The following is a 22,985-nucleotide window of genomic DNA, read 5'->3' as shown; positions in this document are numbered from 1 at the left end:
ATTTAAATACCCAGTTCGTAGTAACACAATGTGATGTAGAATAAATGTTGCAATGCACTTGCAAATTAAGTAGGTTACAAGTAAATCAAGCTTTTCCATGTTTTTGGTGACAAAACTACCTCAGAATAAACCCAGCACTGGTCGCAGATGTCATAAAAAGACAGATAAAAACGATTGTGCAAAAATGTGTTAGTGTACTGTAAGTGTTCTGTGCAGGAAAATGTTTACACAAAAGTTCCAATCAACAGTTTCAAATAAGAATTAACAAACACCTTGCTGTGTAAATCACACAGATAAGGTTTTCACAAGGTTTTATAAGACCAGATTTAGAGAATGATTAACTGCTACACCAAGAATGCCAGGTTAAATGCTATAAGCTCCACCCTCACCTCCCTGCCTCCAACTGACGGACAAGAAGCTTCCTTTTAAACCAGGAGTAAGACAGGCTTCGTAACACTGACACGTCACGATGGAACAAACTGAAAAAAACAAGACTGTGGATACACAACAGGTAACAAAAGGCACAAACAATATACCTATTAACTGAATTACCTTAATAATAATTAACGTAATAGAGCTGTATCATGTTTAGGGCAGCTTCTGGTTACATTAACGTGCGGGCTCAAGAGACACTCCGGTTTTCTCAGTGTGTAAACAATTTGAGGGAATGTTGCTTTGAAATAGTGAAAGTTCACACATGTTCTATGTCATTATCGGAGTGTAACTAAGCAGTTGTTATCTTAGAATGTCCTATGGGAGCGTAGTAAGGTTGCATTATTATTAATGAGATCTGCATCAAATCCACCATCTAGTACCTTAGCTCGGCTGTTTACGTACCGTATGAGCAGTATTGAAAGAAGTTGTGAGCTTCTATTTTAGAGAAAGCACTTGTGTACACCCCCATTGTTGGTATGAAAGGCCTGATTGAGAACTCTTAGATTACCAAGCACTTAATAATAATAATTGATTACACCTATATAGCGCTTTTCTGGACACTCCACTCAAAGCGCTTTACAGGTAATGGGGACTCCCCTCCACCACCACCAATGTGCAGCATCCACCTGGGTTGTGAGGTTTTAGTGTCATCATTGATAAAAGTGTAGCAATTCACCATACAATGTTAATGTGGCTGCATTGGCTAATGGAGATGCAGTGGAAAAAGGCAAATGGCTCAACACTGCACCTTTTAGATGAAGGTTGTGCATGTCTTCATCACTCCCATGCTGATGTAAAGATCAGTGTAGTGGGCTGAATTGATTGACACTTGGCATGTTTAAAATTGGGTATGGGTATATGGAAAGAAAGTACTTTTCTAAATAGTTAATCTTTCATTTTTTTAAAATATCAAGTAAACCTACTCAGGTGATAATAAAAACATGATTTAATATATATGGAAAATAAATTTGTGATTTACAATTTTGCAATGCTTATACTGTCTTTACTCACCTCTAAAGTTATAAAGAGATTAATGAAATATAAAATTCAGAAATGACAACAAGAAATAACCAACTTTAGGTGCTGACTGCACTAGTCAGGGTCTGTTGAATTTTAATTAAAATGAGCATTTGTGCAAAGAGAAAATCTTTAACACTTGGACAACAACAGCTAACTTCTTTACACCTTGGGGCTACAAAGGTTGTACATTAAAGGGTGTATTTCCAAATAGCTTCCTTTACAAGCAATTGTGATGCATGGTTTGGGCTCCATCTGTCCCTTAAAGCAATTTGCTTTGAATGCTATATTCTTACAAATGTGTTACAGAAAACTCCAGAAAAATCAATACTTCACAGTAAAGTGGACCCAGACATATATTGACATACCAAGGAGTGAATTGTTTGCACTTACTGCTTTAAATTCTTAAAACGGATTGCTTCCTAGAGGCTAATACAAGCTCAATTACTTAATAATGTGCAACCAAAATGTTTAAGTTGGAGGAAGCTTTCAGAACTCTTGACACTTTAAACAAAATACATTTAACAAAGCTAGCAATGCACTCAGGCTTCATTTAATGATGTACTCCGTCTTCAAAAGCACATTGAAGTTTAGTTTACCCTGTAGACAATTTCCAAAATATTCTTTCACAAAGGCTTATTTAACACTTAGTAGTTAATTTTGTGTATGTGTGTGGGTAAAATCCTTTTTTTAAAATAAAGCAATAGTGGAAATACATTTATAATAAAATACTAACTATAAATATCAAAATTATTCAACGGAATGGATGGATGGGATTCCATAAACATCTTTTGGAATTCCAGAAAACATTCCAAAGCACCATTCTAGAAAATATTTTTTAAAAGTATCCAATTACAGTGTAACTTGAATTGTACACTAAATGTGAAATGGAAGATGAGAAGGTGAAAATCAAGAAGGCAATTTCCTTCCTAATTCTTTAGAAAATTATCTTGCCATAATAAATTTTTCTTGTTTTATTTTCTTTAGTTCTGTGATTCCACTTTCTCTTCCCTTACGTCATTGATATACTTTGTGTGCTAGAACTCCAAAAATTCACATTGAGAGTGAAGCATCCACATATTACATTCTCCACTTTACAGCATGGTTTGCAGCGCTAGTTTTTATTAAATTGAACTTTCTCAGCCTGTTTAGCCATTGTCTGTTTACACTTTGAGTTATTTTATACTGGCGTACCTTTCAAATATTGCATATCATGTTGGAAAAACTAAAAAATTCACAGGAGACATGACATGACACATTTTCCTACTTTCTCTTTACAAGCAATTCTCCTTTCTCTTTTACAAACAGTACTACACTTACAAAGGAATTTAAAAAGACTTTTTTCATGAGAGGCTCCACTCATTCTAGTGTAAGAATTGCAACACTTGCTTCTTGTCTCTTCTTCCTTTCTGTACTTAACCTCTGTTCTGCAAGGCATACAGTGCTCATAATGTCCCTTGGGGTTGAGGCTTTCTCCAACCCAATGCATAACATTTTTGACCTCAAGGGAAATGGACATCCTCTTTTGTCTTTCAATTGTAGGCTCCATACAAACCTACAAAAACCTCTATCTGGGGTTACTATTTGGAATAGGGGGTGAATGTTAGAGTTGAAGCTGCATCCTGAGACAGTTTTTGGGGTAACATTTTTTCTGCCTTCAAAAATTCTAACCATTAAACAATCACTCACAGCATCTGACTCATAATTGACATCATATGATGTTCGCTCTTAGGATCCTACATAGGCGCAGCCTATGTGTTTACATATTTTTGGGAGTGTCGAGAGATTCTAGAAACAGGTGTAATCTAATTTGTCCATTATTCTTAACGAGGATATTGCTTTTTTTCTCATTTGGTACTCTTGCTAGATGATAGCTCCAATCTGAGCATCTCTCAAAGGCAAAAGCGAACCTTGTTGTTAGGTCTATCTGCAATTAAAGAGATACTAGTGCTATGTTGAGAATCCCTGTTGTCTAATGTCAGTTTAAGTGTCCACAATTAGACACTTGGTGATGGGCATAAGCAGGGGTAAGGAAAATACGTTATTTTTGTGTTCTATGCTTTAATATTCATCTCAGACCTTATTATTCCGAGATAAGATGTCTCCAAGCACAGCCTACTTTTATCTTTATTTTTATTTCACAGCTACTGACTGTTTCAGTTTTGGGGATATAAATTTTCTCTTTAAGTGGTCTACTCTTCACACCACGCTTTGCTAAAACAGAACACAAAAGATACTTAAATGTTCTCTTCCTTGAACGCAGGTAATTATGAGCTGCAGGAGACAGGTGCTGCTGATAATTACTTAATTCAAAAGCTCACAGGGGACGCTGCTGATGCTGTTTTGCCACAGGCCCCTTCTATGTTGATCCAAAATAGAATTCGATCATACTGGAAGCAAATATTGTTGAAGCAAGATTTGAAAAGAGCTTAAATGGAAATTCATTGTAGGATGCCAGACATGAATGAAACAACCTCATTTTCTGGATAATGTTATGAAAAATATACTATACTTCCCTTTGGCTCTTTTTTAATGTGTTTGGATTTAAATATGTATTACTGCTGACTGAATATAACTACGGATAGAGACATTAGTAGAAATATTTTGACATTACATTAAAGATGCAATACAAAAAATAAAAAACAATGAGTGGTTTGATACGCTTGATTTTCTACTCATTTCTGCTTAGATTATTTGCTGTATATTTGCTAAAGTTCTATCTGAAATTGACTACGCAAATCTAATTTCAAAACATGTATCCAAGAAAACCATTTTTCATTTTGTTTAATGAGTATTCTCCCAAGTAGGCTAGCAAAGGGCAAGATGTGTGATGCTCAATGATGTTGTCTTGGCTGCTTGCGGCCATGTCACAGCCCTGACATATGTGGAGAATAGTTCTACCTATCAGATATGCCACCTCATATTAATCACAAGGAACCATTGCAGAAGGCTGATAACATTTTATAACACAACAGCATACCTTAGCACATCCATCTCAGAGGTCTAGTATGACAGAAACCTTGACTTTGCTGAGAACACAGCACAGGACAGCAAGAACATAATTAATCACTATTGTCATCTACTTTGGTGTGACTGTGATCACTACTGTCTGGCAGTAATGGTTAACAGTGCAAGGCTGATGGGCTCTCAAATTTGTTGCATGCATGTGATTTCATAAGATTTGACTTGATATACAGACCTATATGATTTGTTACAGTTGGTTCAGTTATGTTGCATTTGGTGATCTGTTACATAGTGTCCTAGAAAGTCATTCTTGAATGTGGGTGTTTCATCTCATACATGAACTACACAGTGAATGAGTGGAGTTTCTGTTTCATTGGAACTATCGGCAAGATGGGACAAACAATCTTGTTTTCTTAATTGCTAGTACCTTAATTACATTAATTAGTTAATACCATGTTCCATGGCTCACACCCAGCTGTTTCTTTAAGTATTGCAAATTGTCCATAATAGATTTTTTTTCCAGATGCCCATTATTTTTATTTTAGAAGAAATACCTGCTATTTCCAGTCTTAAACCATTATTTTCTTTAAACAAAGAACTAAGTATCAATTTCTATACTTAGTTCTTTGTTTAATTAATGCTGCAGTAGTCTGGTACAGTAATGTGTGACTTCATCAATACCTTTTCAGATTTTATGACTATTACAAATGCAGTAAAATTATATCAAATATCAAAAATTATGTTTGTTTGATGAATTATGCAGTTTTAGCATGTATCTACTTGTTTTGAATTTTACCATTTTCACTGTGTAAGCTAGCATTTTTATTGCACAGTTGATCACAAGCTGTGAGATTTCAGTAAAATGGCAGCACACCTATTGTCATTCATTTTTGGGGAATTACCGAAGCCCTTTATGTTTTGTTTTCACTTAGTATTGCTTGATTGCCAGCAAAAATTAGTCAGTGCACAGCCTGGGTATTCTGACATTGTATAGGCAATCAGATATTTTCTTTTAAAACTGGAAGTAGATGCTAAGATTAAAATACAGTTTTCATTGCATAGTAACATTTTATTTATGCTTTGTTACATTATTATTATGAATATTACTTCATTTAACACTACTATTACACTGTAGTTGAACTTTACCTCACTAATTTTTATATTAATTTAATATACAATGACTATATCTACCCCTATTAAAGGTATTATTCTTTTGATTAACCATTTGTTGTGTAGATTTCTTTATTCTTCGCACCAGATTCAGTGGAGTGGTCAGATCAATAGTTCAAAGTTCTGGACTGAAAAGCAGGTTACTTAGGTATTTGTAGGAATTTTCTTAGAGCCATGACTTGCACTTCTGACAAGATTTCAAGCAAGTTCTTCCCACAAATTAAATAAATGATAACACCAAAACATACATTAGTCATAATGACATCAGACAAAATACACAAACCTAGCACTTTGACGTGGCTTTACAACCATTTACATGTTCAACCATTCCAACTTTAACGTACTGAATGTAAAATGCGTCAGTGCTGTTCTGACATTGAGTTCAAATAATTTCTGTTCTAGTTTATCAGGCTGTATATTTATCATCTAGTATTACAAGCCTTTTGCTTTTGAACAGACAAATCGGTTAGTGATTCCAATTGTATTCAATTTCTTGCTAGAGAGATTTGGCATCAGCCAGGTCCACAACGGGAGCTGTTGTTGGGAGACATTGGGTTTAGGTAACTCCATAGTGTTTATGTTTCTGTGACTGTGTGTTGGGTTACCTTTTTTGTGCCTTGTGTTCTGTGTTAGATGAATAATAAGACCATTACTAAAGTCTTGTGCTGCTTTAAGTGTGCACTGGTGGTTCTGGAAGATATACAGAACCTGCTCCAAGGGGAAATGGTCCTAGCACCATTAAAATTGCTAGGTAGAGTAATCGGATACTAAGTTTAAAAGTAGCTCCTACATTTAATAGTCACCATCAGTGACAATAATATCACTTACTACTTGCCCTTTTTACTCAAGACAAAACCTAACATCACATTCAGCTTTGATAGTCTGTGGTGTATTATAGTATTAGTCTTTTCTGGTATGTTTTCTTCTAGCCAGGACACATAGTAATGAGAGAATTGACTTAAAGAAGGGGTGTGCAGGGTTTTTTTACAAGCAGGCCTTTTATCTTATTGTTTCCCTGCTACCTTTTTAAAACAGATAAAGTGTTTCCTACTGTACATTTGACAAGAAATGGTCAGAACCAATAACTATTAATTGTATACAAATAAACAACATTCATTCTTCTTCACTGCAATCCCACAAGTTGCTAAGGTCATTACATCCCTGAACAAAACAGTGGGAATTGTCTATGTTTCATGACAGAGCAATGCATCTTCCTTTTATTAAAAAAGCTTGAGAGCTTAAAGCTGAAATGATTCTGCATGTTGCCTTATCAATATAATGTTTAATATTTTAAATGTTGATTTTCCTGAAAATATGTTCCTTTCCTTCTAATTATTGTAGAGGTTTGCAATCAGCAACTACCAACAGCTGGTGGTTCTTCTTCATCCTGAATACTGGATTTTCAATATTATGCACCTTATAATGGCAGACTGTCTCTTTTTACTACTCTGAGAATATTTTTCATTTTTCTTGAATGGGAAAATCCTAGACTTTCTAATATCTTTGGATTACTGCACACATAACTGTCTTATTTTTTGGAATATAACACAGACATTCATTGCTAAGTATGATGGCATCCCAGTGTCATTTTACTATGGAAAGCTGAACAGCTGGGGAGGGGGTGCATGTTATTCAGTATCTCCAGCAAGCGTACTTGTATATCTAATACACTCTCTGAGCACACTGGCATGATTTAGAAACTGACCTGTTTGTTGTATGATTCAAATTGTAATTATTTAATTGTAAAAAACTTTTTCCTGAGCAGATTTTACACTTACATTAAATACATTTTTTTGTTTTCTGTTGCTGTCCTAAATGGTTTCTTTTTTAATTTTTGGAAACAACCATATACAGATAGTATTATTTCCACTGAATCTTGATAGTAATTTTTTTATCCTATTATGCTTTTTTCATGTCTTAAGTATTTCATGGGTATATACAGTATCTGAGATGGACTGGGGTCCTGTCCAGAATCTTATCTTGGTTTGTACCCTGTGTTTCTGGGTTGGATAGATAGTTGGATTTATTTCTTTGCTTATTTCCTTGTTTTTCAAGATCACCAATGTGAAATACAGCTTATGTTGACATGGAGTATAGGTGCTCTTCTTCTGGTATAACAAACTAAGCTTAAAGAGAAAGTGCAGTCCCAATGTCTCAGGCCAGGTATTAAACCTCGTAAAAAATAAATTAATTGACGGTATTGCTAAATTTGACAAATTCCGAATTAAGCACAATATCATTAACGTTGTGAAAGTACTGTATACTGTAGTTGCAAACCCCTGGAGTGAGAGTTCATGCTAATTGCGATGTGAAGCAACCATTCCTGCTCATTAGTCACTACAATGACGAATGCAATGCAATATATGAGTGAATAAGTACAGATTGTACAGCAGATATTTCGCTGCAGGAATCTTCCAATGTGACCAAAAAGTACGTTTTTGGTAACTGTTTCCAGGCTGAGGCCAACACTTTTGTTGGATTAAAAGAGATGCTTACAATGTAATAGAGCCACTTCACCTCACCTGAAGTTTGGTTGCCCTGTTTTGGATCATCGCAGAATATGGCACTGTTCATATCTGAAAATGTTATCTATTTTATCATGTAAATTGTAAATTGGAGGTTTTACACATTACTGTATACATTATACTTTCATTGTGGTTTGAAATGCACTCATCAATGCCGATTCTTTCTAACCCCTAGCTATTATAAAAAGAGCATTGCAGTTCCCCTTTAAATGCTGTAGAAATGCAGAATATTTTAAGCAAGCATGCTTACTGTTGGTTGAGTTGTGAAGATGAGGTATTGTTCACACTTCACGAAAGCTAGAAGATGTTGTCTTTGCCTTTTACAGCTCCATGTTGATACTTCAAATGGGGACATACAGTATGATTGCCTTCTTTAAAGCTGAGGTTTGCAGGTTATAGCAATCTGAAAATGGGAGAACACACATCCAAATATCCTTGTGTATAATACAATGAATGCAGCAGTGTGCTTCCAATGTAAATAAAATAATTAAAGTAGGGTGTAACCTTAATGGTGTCCTTGCACAAGAAAAATAAGCAAACTCCTAACCCCAGTGTGCACAAGACCATGAGATGGAATAATATATTGATAGGAATTAATTAATCCTTGTTTACTCTCCCTGTAAGACATTTTGTGTTTAATAAGATTAATACAATCATTTTTCTTTTGTTAAAAAAGAAAACAAATCTTATTTTGCTTTTTAGTAACAGTTTAAGTGTGCTATTTTTCATTTCCTGTACATTTACATGTTCATTTTGACCTATAAACTTTGTACATGAGTTTTAAATTCCTGTGTCTTTTCTGTGTGTTTTTCAAACACCCTTAAGTCAACTAGGTTTATGTTTCCGTATATACAGTACACATCAGGTAAAAACTGTAAATAGATTTCAGGTTTTTAATGAAACATTCATCTTTTAGCAGCTTTGTGATAATCATAAAAATGGAAAGCCTGAAACTAGTAATATTATCAGCAAGCAGGTGTCACTTAGCTTAGATTAAAAAGTAACAACTCTGCTTATATACTTAAAGAGGGTGGTTGGTTCAGACAAAGATCAACAGAATGCTGCCATCCTGTCACCTAATTAGTTGAGAGAAGACAACTGGTTGGGTGACAGTTTCAAAATACATTAAGTTGAGGCTCCCAGGTTAGTCAGCATCTGGAGATAAAGAGCAGATCTCAAATGGGAAAAGGGAAGATTGAGAAGTACCCAGCCTAAGACAATGGAACTTGTGATTTTTGATAAGTTTTTTACTTGGAAGAGTCTGAGAAAGAGATTATTTTCAAATTTTTGAAAAGCAGTTTTGAGTCTCAGAAAGAGACTAAATTTTGAAAATTGTATTGTAAGAGACAATTTGGTCTTGGTGAGAGACTTCGGTTGCTTCCTGCTTCCTGCTTAACGCTGTAGGATATTTTTGCCATTCATTCCCATTATTTCAACCAATGAAGAAACTGCTGTCTGGAAAATTATGGCGAAGACTGGAGGCTGATTAAAAAAACTCACACTGCTTATGTAAGCTGACTAGAGAAAAGTCATAAATGATCACTCCACGGTAAGACAGTAATACAGACAAAACTGACAAGAGCAGACTTTGTATCAGGAATCATGAGTTTATGATATGATGGCTGTCTGAGTAACACTGAACAGCAGAATCAAATTTTCAACCCTCCTTAAAATCCTAACTTTCATGCAGAATGCATGCAATCTTGTTCTCCATTCCTTTGGGTATTTGGGATAAATTATGATTACAATATAAAAGGGATAAATAGAAGATCTACAAAAGCCTCCTGCTCATTTTAAGTTAAAATGAAGTGGGCTCCTGCATTAAGAAGGCATTAGACACCTAGATCTCAAGCAATTTCCATAATATCTGGTGCAGACAACAGATCGCTGTGATAATTACAGTTCATGAATATATGATTGTTTTATTTAATGCAGGATGCTGTACTAGCAGCTGCACAAGCTAGAAATGTCCTAGGTCAACAGGATGTGCTTTAGAAATCTGAGTAGCTGTAGATTCGCAGTCTCCTAATTCAAGCAACTAAAGCACCTTTGTAATTTTTACAATTTTATTCTTAAACACATTGGTTGTTAAATCAATTGTACCATTGTGCATAGTGCTTATAATTTTAGCAAAATGACTGAGTTTAGATGTATCTAAATACACATTATTAATAAAGATTTTTCAATTTTTAAAAATTATTTTCCATACTTTTGAAAAATATTTGACACTATTTGAATAATACATATACTGTATATTGTTTACATATTAGAGGGTTTAGAGTAGGCATTTATCTCCACACATATTCCATGACATTATAAATGTTTCTTGACATAAAAAAATATTTTCAACAGGATTTGTTTTTAAAGCCAATGAACAGCACAACTGTAGGGGAGATACTAGAATAAACGTCAGCAAAGACAATTCATACTTTTCATAAATGATTCAGTGCAGGTTTTGGATTTAAACTTTATTTCAGGACATAGAATTAATAGAATTTGTCAATCACTATAGTGATATATGTAGAACAATGAGGACTTATCCATTTCTTATTGATCTTTTCATTTATTTGAAGTACCTACTGTACATCTCCAAGCAACCACCAACTCAACCTGTTAATCCACCGGTTCCCATTGTAATGAGATTGTGATGGAGGTCTGTACCACCTGAACATAATTAATCAGTCACTTACCTTATCCACCAATGAATATTTAAGCCTTATGAGGATGTTATCCCTTACTGTGTTATAGAGTTCCACTAGTACCTTTGTATTCCCCTGCATTCCTCTCTGAATTTGTATTACCTGGCTTTTACCTCCAAAGTTCTTTATTCATCAGATCATGTTATTGTTCTCTGTTATTGACCCAGTTTGCCTGACCTTGTTTTTAGACTGCTTCTTGCGCTTTGAACTTGGCTTGTTTCTTGGGTGACTCTTTGGATCTCCTGTGTTTAGCTTCTCTGTGATTCACCAGCTTAAACCCTCACCTGTTAGACCTTGCTCAAAGACATTGTCTTAATTTTGTCAGCCTGATCACCACCAGTTTCATCACTCCGCCGGCACTTGAATCCAGCCTCACGTTACCTGACCAATACGCTACATCTGGTGAGTGCAACAGTATTACAAAAATATGATAATATGAAACTGGACAGGTCAAGCAATAGATACATCCTTTAAATCAATAACTTTATAAATAACTAACCCCTTCCACATTATATTATTTTAGTGAAAAAACTGCCATAGCCTAAGAGTAATTTAAAAATGACACCTACTGTATTTCTACAGTCAACGTGTGATGTGCTAATGACGTCATGCTAACAAAGTGACATGCCTGTGTTTCAGGCCTGTCACAGCTCATTCGCTCTGCACACATTCTTCTGAAACAATAAAAAGGAATGGCTGCACACGCTGTAGGTTGTTGATTTCTCACTTAGCTACACAATCAAATTAAATGTGATTTTAAGAACATTTGTTTCTGATATCTATTACATTTTGTGCAATAAACAGTATACAAAAAGCATTTTACACTAATTTCAACATTATGTAGTTATGTAGTAGTATGGGCAATTCTCACATTTTAAAAAAGAGACTTTCTTATACATTAATCACTAGCCAAGGCATAAAACAAGTTACAATTTGCAAATTGTAAAATACCGATTATTCCTGTTTAGTTTTATTTGTTGTCTAGCAAAAAGAAAAGAAAACGGATACCTTATTAGTGAAGAGGTGCCTGGATGATGTTTGATTCGTGGAATATAAATTTGTTGTAGTTTTTCCAACTCATAATATAGCCTCATTCTGTTTCTTTATCTTCAGTGATATTTTGCAATAGCTTTTCTTAGTCTGTTAGTCGCACATGAAGTACTGCCATAATACTGATCTTTTTCTTCCAGTTGAATTGCAGTGAATAATACAAGAAAATATTTAATGGATCTCCACCTTTTTTTATCACCAATTTTTTTTTGTCAAAGTGCTCTAGGTTCTTTATTTAATTAGTACAGCATATAAATAACATTTTTAAGTGGGTGTCAATCAATTAACACACATTAAGGGTTCATGATGTAGAATGTGGAAAAGACCAGCTGGAAATAAGAGACTGATACAAAAGAAAAAAGTAAAAAAACACAGCACACCCCAATACTTGTCAATTACCTTAGAATAGTAGCCCTGAAGCACTGTGCAATCCTAGGATTGTGCAGCCCTTGGATTATACCTATTGCTATTTAGGTAAATGTGTGAATGGTGAAACTTGTGTACAAGTTTTTTGTAGGAGTTTTAATTAAACAGGTTACTTTGTATTGTCTTAATTTACTCAAACAAAAATGCCATTTAGCCATTTAGTCTTCGCCATCATCGTTGTGGATTATTTTCAAAAGCATTTAGTCGTCATTGACTAAAATGAAAAAGTTAATTGACGAACTGTTTCATTACCATTATTTTCATCAAAAAAATTAACACTGGTGAGCAGTCAATCTTTACATAATATACAAATAAAACTGATTGCATGTCAGTCTATCAGTGAAGCTGGCACTTGAAATCTACCAGAAAAATACATTATGGTTGACAATGTTGCCTCACAGCTCTTGGATTCCAGGTTCAGGAGAATAGTGCCTCGTAAAATTCTGGCACAAATCTGATGGGGGTTTTAACATGATCTTGTAGTATCCCGTTTTTATCTCGCAGGGTTGAGAATAGGACAGTTCTAGATCTAAATCTGTCTGATGTTTACGAAGCAACAATCAAGAATGGATAACACATTTTCAATACATTTCATAGTACAGCCACTCTGGCTTTAGAAGGTTGTGAAACTGCATTGCCAGTATTTGCTGCGGCTTTTGTTTTCAGAAAAAATACAGTAAACATCAAAGAAAATTAGTTGCCTAGAATCTATATAGATAATTCCTGTGCCCACTGCTTCTCTCACAGGGTTAATAAGGGCTTCTTTCTTGAAACATGTACATGTAGACCGCTATTATAGCCTGATTGTTTTAATGGACACTTGGGTCTACACTGCCAATATACATAGACTGTTCTCAGTATTTCACCAGAGGGGGTGAAGTTTCCATTCAACAGCAAAACAGTGTATGCAACCACTACAAATTGGAACATGGTGGCCTCTTTTGAACTGGACCACTAATCTGTTCACTGCAGATATGGGAATCACAACTGCCCTGTTATTTTTCTCTGTTCTGTGATCTGTTGTTGTATTTCCACTATGTAACTGCTGGTCTTGTGGGAATATTAATTTGCCTTTTAGGCATGTCTCTTTACAGAAGACTAGGCACTGTATTCAGTCTAGAAATAGAGCCACTATTTGCTTAATCTTAGATATAACTATGTTATATAGAACTAGATTTAATATTTTTCTATTATTTTCCTCTGGTTTAGTTTAGACACAAAATACTGTGTGGTGGAAGTTTCTTCTTCTCTTGTTCTTTTCTTATAAGTTTTGTTGATACCTCAGCCTTATATTTCCTAACAGTTTTATTTCAGATTACCACAGTTAATTAGATTTAAGTCAGGACACAGAGGAAGTCAAGTGAGAATGATAAACCATTTACTTGCTAACCATTCCCTGATAGCAATTGACATATGGCACAGAAGTTTGAATTTTGTTTGAAAATTTTGTTTGAATAGAATTAGAGAAGGCATGAAGTTAGAAAAGAAATACATCAATGGTACAAGTCAAAACATTTCCCATAATTTTTGTATCGATTTTAGAGCTGATTCAGCTATCACACAAAGCAGCTTGCCAACCCCTGCTGGTTACATTGACTCTCAGATCATAGTGTGACCACCAACAGTTCTAACATTCTCCTTCTCATAATTCTTCTTCTTAAAACCCTCCTTGCTAAAATTCTTCTTAATATTGTGCAATTAACTATTAAGATGTTATTTTGTAAAATGTGTGTCACCAGATTTTGAAAAAGGCACTGCTGCTTTAGAATCTGCTCTAAGATGAGTGACTAGGTACCTTCCCAGGCTTAAAGAAATGTCCCATACTGACACATAAACCTTTTTATTTTTGAACTGAGGAACTGCAGGGGGACTGGATTTAAGTATTCAACATCCTCAAAGGGGAATTCATACCAGTGGATGTCTAGAAATCACCAGTAAAAAACAAGGACACAAATCGAAATAAGGGCATTTAAAACTGAGACCAGTTGCAAAGTGATGTTGGGATCTCAAAAAAGCTACCTATCTATATTGCTGAAGCTGATAACTGATAACCTATTCCTGAAATGACAGGATGAGATCTTAACTACAAGTAAAGAAACGAGCCTTTCCTATGTTTTTTATGTTTAATTAAAGGCCAAGATTGAACAGTATAAGGAAAGGTGTTACATTAGCTCCTTAAAGTATGTAGGGATTTGATATTTTATTTTTACTGTTTTCATAAACAAAGACTATTGTGGGTCAGTTCCATTTCAAGTTAACCTTCTTTTTGAGACCTGATGGTTTTGTTTCTGTGTTTTTTTTCTTTGAGATATTTTAACATCTAATCTTCAAGAACTTTTGTGAAACCATTTGGCCAGTGCGTATTCATGCAATTAGATTAGAACCAGGAACATTAGGCACTAAAAGGCCTTTGCAGTAACTCAAGTCAATTAGAACAATAATCATTTGGTATATATGACATACGTATATGGTGTTAGAAAAAAATATGGAAACAGAAAAAAGTGTATACAATGAATAAAATAAAAATTAAATACAGCATAGTACAGTCATGTTCTAATATAGTTCTTATAGCACTGAATGGGAGCTGCTTACCAAAGGACTAAGCACATGTGAGAACAGATAAAACTATAGAGGTCACTATTTGGATTTTATATATTTTTTACAATTTTTGTAATTATTTAGAATACGTACACATATATATTGTATCAAGAAGAAACAGTGGAAGAAGTATTTTGTGGGGCCTCCTAATAATCCCCATCTATGAACTGGCTTCATCACTCTGTTTTCCTCCCCACTGATAGTTCATGTGTGGTGAGTGTACTGGTGCACTATGGCTGGCGTTGCATCATCCAGGTGGATGTTACACATTGGTGATGGTGGAGGGGAATCCCCATCACCTGTAAAGTGCTTTGAATGGATTGTCCAGAAAAACGCTATATAATTGTCAGGAATTATTTCAGACAAGTGTAGAAAAATTCTTCAAGAATTTACAGAGAGAATAAAAAATATTGTAACATTTTATAAATCTTAAGAATCATTAGTTATATACACTCCAGACTCAGAAAATGTTAATATTATTTTTAGTCTGTAGCAATTTCATTTAATAGACACCACAAAGAAATATTCCATAAACTAAGGGTTGATTTTCCAAAAGCTTACACACAGAGCTGTGCTTTCCCTTTATTTTTTTACACTAAAATACTGAAAGTTCTTATTTAGCAGAGTTTAATGTTCTGTATTTCAAAGTGTTATTTTTTGCCAATGAGTTTTAATTTTTACATGAATACATGAAATACACTGTATGACATACAGTATAATCTTATGGAGACAACACTTAATGGTGTTTTCTTCTGGAAATGCATATATGTCAAAGTCATACTTGTAAATGTCTATACATTTTTGTACTCTCTGGCATCTTTTCAGGCACAATAATCCCCAAAACAAAATTTTGTGCAATGTTTTAGGTCTTGTTTCCATCTTGCAGCACCAGAATGTCAAAAGGGTACAATGGCACCATCTAGTGAGAAAACTCATGTCTCAGAGGAACCATGAGTACATGTTGAGTGAAGTTACTCACTTCTTTGTTTAACACATCATTTACATCTTCTAGAGCAAGGGGACCACAAACTTTGTCCTGAAGAGCCCTAGTCCAGCAAGTTTTAAAGGAAACCTTTCATTGCCTAATTTCCAGTTTCCAAAGGCCTGGAACAAATTGACTATGATCAATTAAATAGGTAGTGTGTTCAATTAAGTGATACAGATATAATTTGGAACAAAATCAGAATATACTTTAGCACGCAATGAACAGTGTTCAAATTATGGCAACATTGCTGGTTTAATTAAATAACAGAACAAAATATTGCACATTCTGGAATCAGTTCTGAGAAGAGCAGCCAGATACATTCCTGGAACTGAAGAAATGCCCTACACTGATAAGCTGAAGGAACTACACCTTTTTAGTTATGAATACACAACACTACAAGAAGATTGTGAGACAGCAGTAGGTTCAGACAAGATAGCGGTTCTTATCAGAACACAATGCTGTGGAGACCGATGTCCTACCCAGTCATCTGGCAGCAACACAATTGGTCTGGTGACTGTTTTAAACCAAGAAGCTTAGACTTCAGTTAAGATGTCATCGTGTTTATCAGTTAACATCTGCTGTCTGGAGACGGAGGACATAACAAAAACTAGAGCAAATAAGAATTGTGACAAATATAAAATATTGAAGATTATGATGATTTACAAATGTAATGATGCTGACTGCTAATGCAACCTGACACGGAAACAAAGGTGTCTTAAATGTATGACACATTTCCAGTCAGTGGCCCACAAGTTAAACCTCAGAAAGTTTGAATTATAGAATCTAGTTTACAGGAGCTCTTCCAGCATGCAAAGTTTAATTTTCCAGGAGATCCATGTGCATAGAAAAACCTGTTCTGTTTTCTTTTACTTTATTGCATCTTGAATTTATTAGGTTTTTATGTCTACCGTTTGTGAACATATTAATAATAATAATAATTGCTTACACTAAAATAGTGCTTTTCTGGACACTCCACTCAAAGCACTTTACAGGTAATGGGGACTCCCCTCCACCACCACCAATGTGCAGCATCCACCTGGATGATGCGACGGCAGCCATAGTGCGCCAGAACGCTCACCATGCATCAGATATCAGTGGGGAGGAGAGCAGAGTAATGTAGCCAATTCATAGAGGGGGATTATTAGGAGGCTATGATTGGTAAGAGCCAATGGGAAATTTGGCCAGGATGCCGGGGTTACACTCCTACTCTTTTCGAGAAACGCCCTGGGATTTTTAATGACCACAGAGAGTCAGGACCTCGGTTTTACGTCTCACCCAAAGGACGGCTCCTATTTACAGTTTAGTGTCCCCGTCACTATGCTGGGGCATTAGGACCCACATGGACTGCAGGGTGAGCGCCCCCTGCTGGCCCCACTAACACTTCTTCCAGCAGCAACCTTAGTTTTTCCCAAGAGGTCTCCCATCCAGGTACTGACCAGGCTCACACCTGCTTAGCTTCAGTGGGTTGCCAGTTGTGAGTTGCAGGGTGATATGGCTGCTGGCCATTTATATATTCACCTTTGTAAAAAAAAAAAATCTTCTGATATGCAAACTGCACCAGAAGGATTGGGGAAAGGAAGCCAGGGTTTGACTCTGATTGAGTAACTGGTGGAAGTTTTGTAAATGTTTAAAAGTTTCAAAAATAGAGATTTTGCTTAGAGCTGGTAAGCAGCCTAGCTGCCTGGCTACAGTTAGAAAGGAACCTGAAGAAGTCTTACAAGAAGCTCAAAGAGGTGTTTAGGCTTTTGTTTTTGTGTGGTTATTGTGGGTATTTATACACTGTAAATAATAAGCACATCTCTGTGTGTCTTTTGGCTGCTTTGTCTTCACAGACTATTTCACAGGTAGACCTGTTTAACCTAGGAACAAGTAGAGGTTGATTCCATGAAGAAGGTTTACCTGAAGAAGGCTCCACAGCTGAAATATTGTTTCTTTTCTTCTCTTTTCAGCATGGAATAAACCTTTACTTCTTCTGCAGCCTACGCATGCTGACGCAGCTCCCTACTTGAACTACTTCAGCCTGTTTAACCTGGACCTACTGTATCTATTTAAAACACCCCAATTCCAGGGTGTGTCAAATGGACTTGGTTCAAGTAAATCTTCTCATGCATTGAAAACAACAATGTGAAAAGAAAAACGAAGATCATAAGCGGAAACATATGTAAGTCCACTTAAAACTCAAAACAGTAGGTGGTATTTTACACCAAGGGTTGTAAAGAAAAAGCAGCCCACCTTCTTCAAGAAATGGCCCAATGAGATCCTCAGATCTATTGAGCTACTAGCAACCCAAATGGGTCAGGCTGGCCTAATGACCTCCACTCATTCATAACCTTTCTTAAGTTCTCTCTAGTGCAGACAGCAATGTCATTGTGCCTGGATGAACAACAACTGCCTAAGTTTAAAATTACTGAGCAATCATGCACAATGTACATGTAATAATTGTAGTGTCATTTGAGTAGTAAAATGTATTTTTAGATACTTTTTTGTCTTGCCTGAAAGTTTCTATAAATTACAATTATTAACAAATACAGTCTTTTATCATTTTGAGACCTGTATACTTACTGCACTATAATATTTTAAACGCAATTAGAAAAACATAGGAAGTGGCCAAATTGAATTTGATTTACATCGCAAGATGACATTCACAATAAAGTGTTTTATAATCAAGCATGAAATAATTAAAATCTCCATAACAGTGTGAATGCAATTAACAAAACAAGAAGAGCTACAAAAATGAAGGAGCCATTACACAGAAGAGCTCTATTAATTTTTAAGTGTTAAAGTGTTATGTTGTCCTTTCTGCTTATGAGTGCAGTAAAAATTTAAATGGTGTGCAGTGATATTCAATGAAAGTTTAAAAGGCATGAAGTTGGTGTTTTTGCATTTGAAACATGAGCAAATGTTACAAATTGGGATAAAAATTCTGTTTAATCAACATAATTTCACATGCAGACGGAATATTCATTGCTGTTCTTCCTATTTGGTATTCAGGGCTTATAACATTGCATTTTTCCAATTTGTAAACTAAGGCATAGTGAAGTATTGCAAAGCTCATACATTTCTGATATCATATATACAGTGCCTTGCACAGTTATTCACAACCCTGCATTTTGTTGCTGTCTGAAATTATAATCATTTCACTTTCAGTTATGACTTTATATTTTGATTTTTTCAATATACTTGAAGCTGATAAAACTAAAAGTGGTCATAGTATGTAAATAAATATTTAAATACAATTAGAGGATAATCAATTGCCTAAGTATTGAGTTGCTTTGCTCCTTTAGCAACCCTACATCCATTGATGTGGAAAAGAATATTTTGAGAGGTTGCACAATTACTGTAATGGTCACCGTGTGTAATGAAAGTAGTTTAATTTGTCTTCAGACTAAATGCATCTGTCTCTGTATGTCCCCTCAGATATTGAATTTCAAACCACAATACACTCAGCAATATAAGAACTCAACCATGAAGACTAAGAAAACTAGTCAGGAATGAAGTTGTAGAGAGGCACAGATCAGGAGGTTGCTTATGTCATTACGTACGGTAAGGTCAATAATTAAGAAGTGGAATATGTGTCATACCTCCTACAAAATGCCTAGATCAGGCTGCTCTTCCAAACTGAGTAGACGAGCAAGTAGGAAATTCCTTAGGAATGCCTTGATGTAAGCAACAGGAACTGAAAAAGGATTTGCACATTTCTATGTCTGAAATGGAAGTTTTTGCCCATACATTGAAAATGTTTTGGTCCGGATACAAACTTGACCTGTATTGGCGAGGGGCAAGAAAGTAGCCATTACTAAAGACTCATCTTAAATCTAATATGAAATACAATACAATCTTCTCGTTCAAGGCATTATAATCAGAGAAGTATATAAAATGTATAAAAAATACACTTTAACAAGACAATGATGCAAAGAGCAAGGCCAGATCCACACTATAGTTGTTGGACAAGAACAGAGTTAATGTCCTTGAGTGGCCCAGTCATAGTCCTGACTTGAATCCAATAGAAAACATTTAGAATTTGTTGAAAACTGCAGTCCATCAATAATACCCAAGAAACCTCAGAGCTGGAGGACTTTTGCCAAGACGTAAGGGAACAAAAGACACCATTCCATTGTTCAAAGCTGGTAGTGATCTATCTTAAACACTAAGGACAGTAATTCCTACCAAAGGTACAGTACTTCTACCAAGTATTAGCTAAATGCTTAAAGGATCAGTAAATTTAACTTTTTCTGTGTTTTTTTTTCAGGTTTCCACTGACATTCATCCTGTATTTGACTAGTTTTCAGGGCAGTTTTCTGTTTTCAAATTTTGCAGCAAATTCTAGAATTAAAAATATTTAGGTGTGAGAAATATTAGGTCATCAATTTATTGCCAACATAAAAATCTATTTTACAAAAAATGTAACATAATTATTTTTCCTTAATTAGGAGATGACAGGTTGCTCTGAATTAAGATGTCTACCACTGTTGAATTTTAGTGCACAATGTGTTCTAATGCCATTTGAACAAGCCATTCATTCAGACCAAAAGCCGTTAGCCTTTAGGTATTGGGAAGATGCTTTTTAATAAGCAAAAAAAAAGTCAATTTAAATGATTGATAACATCTTTAACATACATTAATAGGAAGTGCTTTACTAGTGTAGTGTGTATGATGAATCAGGCTGACATTCTGTACAATTGAGCTATAAAATCCCATGTGAGACATATCTGAATAATGTAGCTCATCTTCCAGTTAATTCACATTTTTACTATTGTATTTTATATAGAATTCAAATATCTTTCTTGTTCATTGGTAAGTAGCAACAAAGTCTAATTGGCCATAAGTTAATGTTAGTATTCTGGCAGTTACACTTTTACAATCAAATAAAGCAGGCAAAGACATGCAGGATCCTTGGGTAATTCATATTTGCTGTTTTTTTTTGTTCACTCTACACTGATGTGAACTGCTTGAACTGTGTTTTCAGTTTATGTACATGTAAAACATTGCATTAAATGAAAATAGAGATAAATATGGATAAACAAAATATGGCAATGTAATGTAGCAACATTTACGGATTTCTGTAAACCAGCAGCCTGCTGAAGACTTGGAAACTGTATATTGTTCATTTGAGGAAAAAAATAATTAAAAGAATATTGAGGAAGAACATAAAACTGAGAAATCTGTGAGTCCCCCGAGACTGGAATTAGACACTGATGGTTTGGGTTGTCTGTTAAATAGACAGGCATGTGAACAAAAGAAAATAAACTGAACAGATTTTACCTGCCTTACCAGTTTCAAATTATTGTTGATTCACTGCAATATGTTTGAAATCAGATTTGGTCACATGTAAAATGAATTTAGAATTTTGTTATCTTTTCCTAGACTTTGCAAAAACACATTTTACTTGTCGAAGGCAAGAGTTACTGAGGAAAGACAGAGCAGTTATGTCCATCTTTCTGTCACTGCAGTTGTACCCCTTTGGTACAGAGAAGCAAACCTTTTGTGCAAGTGAGGGCTCAAATTATGGAGTCTGCAGGCAGAATAGGAATGACCAAAATTCTAAATTTAACTGAAAGGATATCATTTTCAACTGAAAGATCTCAGAGCTTTAATGATACAGTATTCACAGGGCTGTGTATATTATTATAGTGTGCTGTCTATCACCACAGGTGTGGTGAAATAAATAAAATAACTTGTTTAATAATTAATATGTTTCATATTTAATTTAAACTGATGCTGAATTATATAAATATCAGGATAAAATGGAGTTCAAATCAAAAGACTATGATTACTAAATTGCTCAGTCCGTAATACGTTTGCTGCTGGTAAAAGCACTTTAAGACTGATTTTAAAAAGTCACTGAAAGGTTTACTAATGAGCAAGAACAATTTTGAGTAATTGTTAAAATGTATTTTCTGTTATTCTAATTAATCGAATATAGATTTTAAAAGTATATAATACAACTCATTACCAGCTAATTTTTCTATCAAGACTGATTTTATATGTACCTTTAGTTTTTAAAGAGTAAGTTTATTTGTTGCACACAAGCACATCCTAAAAATAGTTGCAGGCTCTTTATTTCTTAGAATACTGACATTGTGCATACAGTATGTAAAAAGTACCTATAAATTATATTAATTGTATCGTCTAGATATACCAGCATAATCATACCTGTCTAAGCAGTAAAAGCAAATGTATTATTGATCAAAATGGCCTTGCTTCAAACAAAATTCACATTTGCCTGCAGCAAGAAAAAAAAATGCAGTCTACAAAACAAGTCCATCCACCCACCAGCGCCAAGGCTGTGTCTCTAAGAATTTTACTCTTGAGCTTGAGTTTGTCATTTATTTCTGTTAACCACAGTAGAAAGAAAAACAAAATATATGTACTTCAAAGCTCTTCGAATGCTTAAGGGTATAGCTGCTGAAAGGAGGATAACTGATAGTAGTATTTCTAGAATAGTGATGCTAAACAGCTTTTTTATACTCCAAATAGATGGCAGTTTCTATTAAGTTCAAGTTCTGTTTGACTTGGGCATTAATACTTGTCATGAGACAGTAGCTGGATGTTACAGAAGATACAATTAATTCTAATCCAATTAGAAAGGGAATTCTGTCTTTAACATACATTCCCTTAAATGTTTGTTTGTCTGTAACAGCACATTCAAAACACAAACAGGTTCCATTTCTCATGTTGCAACATTATATCTTAGAAATGATATAACATTTCAAATATTGCACAAACCGCTCCACAGAGGATGCAATCTCTATAGCTTTACACACCACACTAACCCACCTGGATAAAAGGAACACCTATACAAGAATGCTGTTCATTGACTTTAGCTCAGCATTTAACACCATCATACCCATAAAACTTTCTACCAAACTCAGGGCTCTAGGTTTAGATACAACCTTCTGTAGCTGGATCCTAGACTTCCTCACCAGCAGACCCCAGACTGTCAGGATTGGCAACCTCACCTCCAACACACCTTAACACCGGTGACCCTCAAGGCTGTGTGCTCAGCCCACTGCTTTACTCCCTGTTCACCCACGACTATACTGCCAAGTTCAGCACAAACACCATCATCAAGTATGCTGACGATACCACAGTCGTGGGCCTGATCACTGACAATGA

General features: G+C 35.1%; 1 long non-coding RNA gene across 1 annotated transcript; it reads left to right on the top strand.

Annotated features, from left to right (window-relative positions):
* The first annotated feature begins 397 nt into the window (after positions 1 to 397).
* LOC148654902 (uncharacterized) lies at positions 398 to 18,347 on the top strand. The gene is made up of 2 exons (XR_015941157.1): positions 398 to 511; positions 17,819 to 18,347. It is a non-coding gene; the product is annotated as an uncharacterized LOC148654902 (long non-coding RNA).
* The last annotated feature ends 4,638 nt before the right edge of the window (positions 18,348 to 22,985 follow it).

The sequence above is a fragment of the Lepisosteus platostomus genome, chromosome 9 (genome assembly GCF_059453375.1).
Source record: "Lepisosteus platostomus isolate fLepPlt1 chromosome 9, fLepPlt1.hap1, whole genome shotgun sequence".
NCBI lineage: Eukaryota > Metazoa > Chordata > Actinopteri > Semionotiformes > Lepisosteidae > Lepisosteus > Lepisosteus platostomus.
Note: the sequence above shows the minus strand (reverse complement) of the source record. Positions and strands in the feature narration are given on the sequence as shown.